The 8,233-nt window shown below is 41.3% G+C and overlaps 1 long non-coding RNA gene across 1 annotated transcript; it reads right to left on the bottom strand.

Annotated features, from left to right (window-relative positions):
* Window positions 1–1,173: 1,173 nt before the first annotated feature.
* On the bottom strand, window positions 1,174–7,958 carry LOC119976259. Its single transcript, XR_005462891.1, has 3 exons — window positions 7,886–7,958; window positions 6,239–6,307; window positions 1,174–4,493 (listed from the first exon to the last, which is right to left on the bottom strand). It is a non-coding gene; the product is annotated as an uncharacterized LOC119976259 (long non-coding RNA).
* Window positions 7,959–8,233: the final 275 nt, after the last annotated feature.

The raw sequence follows: 8,233 nt of genomic DNA, 5'->3' as shown, positions 1-8,233 counted from the left end.
AAAAACCAGGGCCTTGCATAATATATTCAGCTTCCTGTCAATGTCCCAGACTGTGAGGCCAACTGACAATCTGAAATTGTTTGCCAGCAATTATTTTAAGCACACGGAAGATTATTTAGCAAGTCTTGGAATCATAAAATCCTTATAGTGCAGAAGGGGGTCATTCGGTCCATTGAGCCTGCAGCGATCCTCCGAAATGCACACTACCTAGGTCCAATCCCCAGCCATGCTCCCGTAGCCCCACCTAACCTTTGGACACTAAGGGCAAATTTAACTTGGCCAATCCACCTAACGTGCACAATTTTGGACTGTGGGAGGAAAACGGAGCATCCGAAGGAAACCCACGCAGACATGTGGAGAATATACAAACTCCACACACAGTCACTGGGTTCCTTGTGCTGCGAGGCAGCAGTGCTAACCACTGTGCCAGCATGCCGCACTGCAGAATCACATCTTATTTTGGACACTGCATTTTGCCTTTTGCAATTACAGACTGATTAGGTATGGTCTGTACCTTGTCCATTGCGAGCACCAGTAGGGATATGCTGTTTCATACGATCTGCCAGCCTAAACTGCTCGGCATTCAGATGTCAGTCTGGAGCATTCTCCATTGCAATGTCTCTACCAATCAGAGTCCACTTGCCTACCAACGACCACACTCTTCTCATGCAGTGTAAAGTTGTTGTTTCCCCTGACATCTGCATTCTTAATGTGGATCATTCACCTGAGGAAGGAGCAGTGCTCCGAAAGCTAGTGATTTGAAACAAACCTTTTGGACTTTAACCTGGTGTTCTCACAATCGGCATTCTTGCAATTGTCCTAATGAGTGCAAGATGAAAAGCTTTGACAAAATGTCCTCTTTTAGCAATACTGAAGTGAAAAAAAGTTATCTGCCTGCACATTTATACTATCCCAGTTCCTTAGGATGTGTCTACCTACTTACTCCACTAAATGGTAACTCCAAATGACCATTTGTCAGACTGGAAACTATTTGTCCACAACAGCCATAAAGAAAACTTCATGAGCCCAAATTTACAAAGTAAATGAACTTTTGATTGCTTAAGTATATACACACCTCAACAGTGAGTCATTCACAGAGGGGATACATGTAATTTAAGGAAGCATTCTCCATAATCAGGCACACAATTTTCTCTGGAATCATGCAAGCAAGAGTTTTAAGGAGACATTTTATTTAATTGAGCAGACTGTTACAGTAACTGTTACATTTTCTGCAATGCTATAGCCAGGTGATTGAAATATACACTCTCTGAAATATTGAAAGCAAGTAATTTAAAACTAACATTACTGTAATGCACAGACAGGTGATTTAAGGAGATATATCTTAGAATTTTGCACACAGATTAAAACTTACACTTTCTATAATGTAAACAACAACAATTAAGGATATTATTTTACTCCATAACCAAAAGGTTTATATGTACATTTAGAAAAAGGTGCAGCAAACAAGTTGAAGTTTCAGTCTTTACATGTATATTAATTGACTGTTCAATGTTATTTGGGTGATGACCTTAAACATGACATTCACTTGTTATCATATAGGAGTAAACTGAAACTATGTTTGTTAGATATAGATGTGAGTCTTTGTGTATGCGACTTTGTAGGTAAAATCTGAAGTATGTAACGCTTACCGCCTTTACTGGGGCTGCCCCATGGCCTAAATATCTGGAATACAACACAGGCACGTGGTTTAAAGGTACATTATGATGATGCATGCAATCGATTTTAAGATATCTTTTTATATTTGTGCGGATAAGCAATTCAACATATTTCTACAATGGGATAGCGAGGTTGGGTAAGGATGTATTCCATATATTGGTCTACATAGGTAGACTCATTCACAGAGGGGATACATGTAATTTAAGGAAACATTCTCCATAATCAGGCACACAATTTTCTCTGGAATCATGCAAGCAAGAGTTTTAAGGAGACATTTTATTTAATTGAGCAGAGAGTAACTTTACTGTTACATTTTCTGCAATGCTATAGCCAGGTGATTGAAATATACACTCTCTGAAATATTGAAAGCAAGCAATTTAAAACTAACATTACTGTAATGCACAGACAGGTGATTTAAGGAGATATATCTTAGAATTTTGCACACAGATTAAAACTTACACTTTCTATAATGCAAACAACAACAATTAAGGATATTATTTTACTTCAGTAAAATAACCAAAAGGTTTATATGTACATTTAGAAAAAGGTGCAGCAAACAAAGTTGCAGTCTTTACATGTATATTAATTGACTGTTCAATATTATTTGGGTGATGAACTTAAACATGGCATTCACTTGTTATTATATAGGAGTAAACTGAAACTATGTTTGTTAGATATAGATGTGAGTCTTTGTGTATGCGTCTTTGTAGGTAAAATCTGAAGTATGTAACGCTTACCGCCTTTACTGGGGCTGCCCCATGGCCTAAATATCTGGAATACAACACAGGCACGTGGTTTAAAGGTACATTATGATGATGCATGCAATGGATTTTCAGCTATCTTTTTATATTTGTGCGGATAAGCAATTCAACATATCTCTACAATGGGATAGCGAGGTTAGGTAAGGATGTATTCCATATATTGGTCTACATATGTGACTGAAGAAGACATTCTGTAATGGTGCAGTCATGTGATTAAGGGATACATTTTCAATCACAGGGTAGTTCAGTGACTTATCAGCAGGTTGAATATATTGGGGCCAGAATATATATGATTTTTTTTATTGGTTAGATTTCACAGCGACTTAAGAGCAATAGAAGGTGATTTTTTTTCACTTGAGTTGTCTATTATTGGTGATGATCTGCAGTGGCTGCAACAAAAGAAACATCCACTCACAATGAACAATTAAAAATACGTCAATAAATTGTGCTTGCAGCATGTTAGGTTTACATCTTGTGAGCTTTCATCTTATTAACAGGTCAATAAATGCACTTGTGAAGATTAATGTCCTCCTGTTGAAAGTCACGTCCTGACAGATATTTAAATATTTACTCGGAAGGGGTGATTGCAGTTGGACTTTTGTGGAAGGATTAGCAACCAAGTGGGCTGTGTTGACCTGGATGGTATCGAGCTTCTTGAGTGTTATTGGAGTTGCACTCATCCAGGCAAATGGAGAGTATTCCATTACACTCCTGACTTGTGCCTTGTAGATGGTTTTGATGGGAGTGGGGCGTCAGGTGGTGAGTCACTTACTGCAGGATAACTAGCCTTTGACCTCCTCTGATAGCCACAGTATTCATATGGGGAATCCAGTGGTCAATACAGCATCCCAGGAAGGTGTTAGTGCGGATTTAGCAATGGTAATGTCATTAAGTGTCAAGAGGCGATGGTTAAATCCTTTCTTGTTGGAGATGGTCATTGACTGGCACTTGTAAGAATAGCTCCAGGTGTGCTGTTGACTGAATTTACCTGAAGTGTTGTGACCATCACTGCTATTCATTGATGACCTTCCACATATTCTAGTTATCGACGGAATGTATAATTCTGGGAAGACGACAGGAGCGTCAGAAAACTTACAACATGCCGTATACACCCTACAGTAACTCCAAGCACTCCTCAGTTTCAGATATGGAGTTCCAGTTCAACTCACTAAACGCACTACCTGCATGTGTATCCAAGGCATGTAAGGCATCCTGGAACTGATTCTTTGGATATGAATTCCAAAGCAATGTTGTACAGCTGCCCCGTCATTTTCTTGTAAATATGCTTTTAGGTTTGTTTAATAATGCTGATTGTTCAAATTTAATGTTGCACCTTGGTTTAAATCCCTCACTCTGCACTGCATTCCTCGTGTTGGCAAATGTTCCTGTCAGTCTGTAGATTTAAAGGTGCATTTTATAGAATGGATAAATGTTCAAATAATGGAAATTTATTGTACAATTGGGACGTCCAACAATATTTTGGGGTACTTTTCTATAACGGGACAAATAAGTAAATTAAGGGTTTTGTTCCATCAAATTAATTTTTTTTAAATTCAGAGTACCCAAATAATTTTTTTCCACTTATGGGGCAATTTAACGTGGTCAATCCACCAACACTGCACATTTTTGGGTTGTGGGGGTGAAACCCACACAAACATCGGGAGAATGTGCAAACTCCACACGGATAGTGACCCAAGGCCGCGATCGAACCTGGGACCTCGGTGCCATGAGGCAGCAGTGCTACCCACTGCGCCATCGTGTTGCCCTCATCAAATTAATTTTGACTTGAGTTTCTATTGTAAATTTGCAAGAGATAGTCAAAGTGGTCATTCACTGTTCAAAGTTAGGTGATGTCAGAATTCAGCACCTGAGGAAAATGCGTAAAATTAGTAGAACAATTAACGAGTTAATTGATTGCAAACCAGGTGTGCGAGTCTGAGATTTTTCTCTTGGTCACTGTTCAAGACCGCTTCTCACAAATCGTGTTTGCCAGGACTGGCGTCACTTTGGACAGATGTACTACTGAGTAGCTTCATAGTCTCTGGGTCTGGGATTCTGCAGGAAGAGCACAGTCACAATTAAAATTATGATCATGAACAATTTTAACCACTTTCTGTATTGTGTATTCCGTATTCTGGATCCCATGGAAGCATTGTTAAATCAGGAACAGAATTACCAGACCATAATCCTTTCTGGACATGCGACAATGGTTAACGGGGTATATGCACATATTAGACAATAGGTAACGGGAGATGTACACATGAATCCCATTAAAGGCCCCAGACCAGTGACCCGCTCCATGTCACTCTGCTTTTAAAAATCTGCTCAACCCCTTTGCGTCAACTGTTTCCACCCTACTCTGTACCATCCTCCTTTTCAGAGAACAACAAACAATACAGCACAACAGGCCCTTCGGCCCTCCAAGACTGCCACAATCCTCAGCACTTCCTTGTGCCGTATCCCTCTATACCCATCCTATCCACGTATTTGTTGAGATGCCTTTTGAACACCGTTATTTTATCTGCTTCCACAATGTCCCCTATCAGCGAGCTCCAGGCACTCACCACCTTCTGCATAAAAGACCTGCCTCGCACATCTCCTCTAAACCTTGCCCCATGGACCTTAAACCTATGCCCCCTAGTGACTGCTCCCCCCATACTGGGAAAGAGTGCCTGCCCATCCACTCTATCCGTGCCGCTCATAATCTTGTAGACCTCTATCAGGTCGTCCTTCAACCTCCGTCGTTCTAATGAAAATAGTCTGAATCTATTCAGCCTCTCCGCCTAGCTAACACATTCCAGACCAGGCAACACCCTGGTAAACCTCCTCTGCACCCTCTCCAAAGCCTGCACCTCCTACTGGTAGTGTGGTGACCAGAATTGCGCGCAATATTCCAAGTGCGGCCTTACCAAGGTTCTACACAACTGTAGCATTACTTGCCAGTTTTTATACTTTAAAAAAAAATGTTTTTTATTGGGTTTTTGCACAGAGTATATTTTGCCGTTATGTACACAGGATATGATATATCTATATACATGTAAGCAGACATCCGTTTGTGGCTGCGAGGCACTTCCGGAGGGCAATCCTTGAGTGGGTCTGGTGCTGTTATCTTCTCGTGCACGCTGCTGCTTCCGCCGGCCCTCCCGTCCTGTGTTCTCCTTTTTCTCTGTTCCTGTGGATGTCAGGTTGGTTAACGTTTCCCTGCCTCCTCCCCACCCCCTCACCTCCCTGGCTCTCCTCTATTGTTCTCTGTCTCTTCCGTCCTCCCCGCCCCCTGCAGTTAGTTTTTATAGTTGATGCCTAATGAAGGCAAACATTCTGTATGCTTTCTTGACTACCTTGTCCAATTGTGTTGCCACCATCAAATATCTGTGGAGCTGCACGCCCAGCTCTCTCTGACTTTTGATATTCTTAAACGTTTTGCCATTCACTGTATATTTCCCCTCTATGTTACCCCTACCAACGGTAGTTTTCCAACAGTTGTAAATTGCTGGACAAACCATGGTACGAATTGTCATTGAGCACCCAGGCAGCCTAGAACTGGCAGGAGTGAGACATGTTGTGCAACCTAAGTCTACGTTGGAGGCCCGAAGGGACCATTTTTGAGTGCCCGCTGTGAAGTGCAGACTCAATAACATTTAGTTCATAAAAAGGGGCAGGTGCGACAAAATTGTGCCTGAATTTCTGACCACTCACACTAGTGAACCTTGGCACTAGAAATAAAACTTTGAAAAATTCATCCCACACGACATAGGTATTGTGTAAATTTACTTTGATGTATTTTACATTTTTTGGTTAACCTGGTCGTTTTGTATTTTCCCTCGAGGATTCTTCATGACCTTCAGGGGCATATCATTTGTTGGTTCCACCTGTGAGGATACAATGAAATGTGGTTTCAATTCACTCACTAAGCTGTCATTTTAGTCCGTGGCTGCTGTCAAGAAGAATCTGAGAGCGGGATGTTCGGTGCCCGCTTTTTGCTGAATATTCCCTTCCTGGTTTGGAAGTGAAAAGCATGGCCACGTGAACCTTTAATATCACAACCTCAGGGTACGGAGGCCGTGGCCAAGGTCGCCATGACTACCCAAGTCCAGTAACCAGGGAATAGCTTAGTGTCACTTTCTTTCATTGCTGGTGAGAGATTCTTTTTAATTGGTTGATACAATTGGCTGTCAGCTAATAGCCAAGCTACGCCGATTTGGGACTGGAGCCGAATGATTTTTGCATTAATAATAATATAATGATAATCTTTATTGTCACAAGTAGATTTACATTAACACTGTGAAAATCCCCTAGTCGTCCCATTTCGGCGCCTGTTCGGATACACTGAGGGAGAATTCAGGGTGTCCAAATTACCTACTTTTGGGACTTGTGGGAGGAAACCTAAGCAAAGGGAGGAAACCCACGCAGACACGGGGAGAATGTGGAGACCCCACACAGATAGTGACTCAAGCCGGGAAGCAAACCTGGGACCCTGGTGCTGTGAAGCAAAAGTGCTAACCACTGAGCTACTGTGCCGTCCTCATTTCAGTGCTACTTGTGACACTAATAAAGTTTATTATGATTATTATCATAATAAAAACGATAGTTCTCTTCCCTAAAGGGCGCAAATGAATCTGCTCTTGTTTTATATGATAAACCCTCCGATTAGTGGTCATGACATGTTTTCAAAACAAGATCAGGCTTATTAGACTACGCCATTTGTATTAGTCCATTAACTATGGAGAGTGTCGGATGTGTTGCTCATTGGAGTTCTGCTTGAGATATGGTTTGATATTTCAGAGAGCTTATGAAGAAGGTTACTGAATCAGGAATAATTGAAGACTTGAACATAAAAGCGACAGGTTGCACTCTTCCTAACGAATTCAACATTCAGTATTTTAGGCCTTCAGATCCCATGCCAGGTGCACATATGAGATATCCTGCACCTCAAATTCATTTTTACAATCTGTAATATGAATGATTGGAAAACTCAGAAGGTGGCAATTTGTATTTCTGGATACACTGATAGTGTAGGAAATAGAATTTGCACAATTTCAAATACATTGTTTTTTTTATCTGCATACATCACAAGTTTTTCATGGTGAAATATAGTGCAAATAGAATCATAGAAGATCATAGAATCTCTACAGTGCAGAAGGAGGCCATTTGGCCCATCGAGTCTGCACCGACCCTTTCAAAGAGCACCTTACCCAGACCCAACCCCCCGTTCTATTCCTGCAACCCCACCCTCCGGGGCAATTTACCAATCCACCTAATCTGCACATCTGTGGGAGGAAACCAGAGTCCCCGGGGAAAACGTGCTGCTATCAGTAAATATCCAGAGTCACCGAGGCTGGAATTGAACCCGGGTCCCTGGCATTGCGAGGCAGCAGTGCTAACCATTGTGCCACCGTGCTGCCCCTAACAGCTCACTGGCTGGTAAATAGACCTTGCAGAACACTTACAGTTCCAGATGTTGCATTATCTTCATTATCCGGGGGATTTAGAACTTGCTTGTCTATGAATGAAATAACGCGCGGGGTCACGCGTTGGCAATTTTCTGTTGCCGCGTTAGTTGCTTTGTCTTGCAATGCCGCATTAATGATCCTGCTTTTCTCATTCTCATAGATGGCATCATATTTGAACTTGTAGTTATGCATCTTCGTCTCCTCAGCCTTAATTCAATTAGAAAAAAAATAGAGCACAATCAGCACAATCAAAAATACCAACCTTATAATATGGTTAGCTGTTGAGGTAGAGGTGAAAAGAAAAGCATTTACATAATAAATCAAGAAAATAATTGTACATTCGAG

Source organism: Scyliorhinus canicula, chromosome 13, assembly GCF_902713615.1.
Source record: "Scyliorhinus canicula chromosome 13, sScyCan1.1, whole genome shotgun sequence".
NCBI classification, from domain to species: Eukaryota; Metazoa; Chordata; class Chondrichthyes; order Carcharhiniformes; family Scyliorhinidae; genus Scyliorhinus; species Scyliorhinus canicula.
The sequence above is the reverse complement of the archived record's forward strand: the minus strand, read 5'-3'. Positions and strand labels throughout refer to the sequence as shown.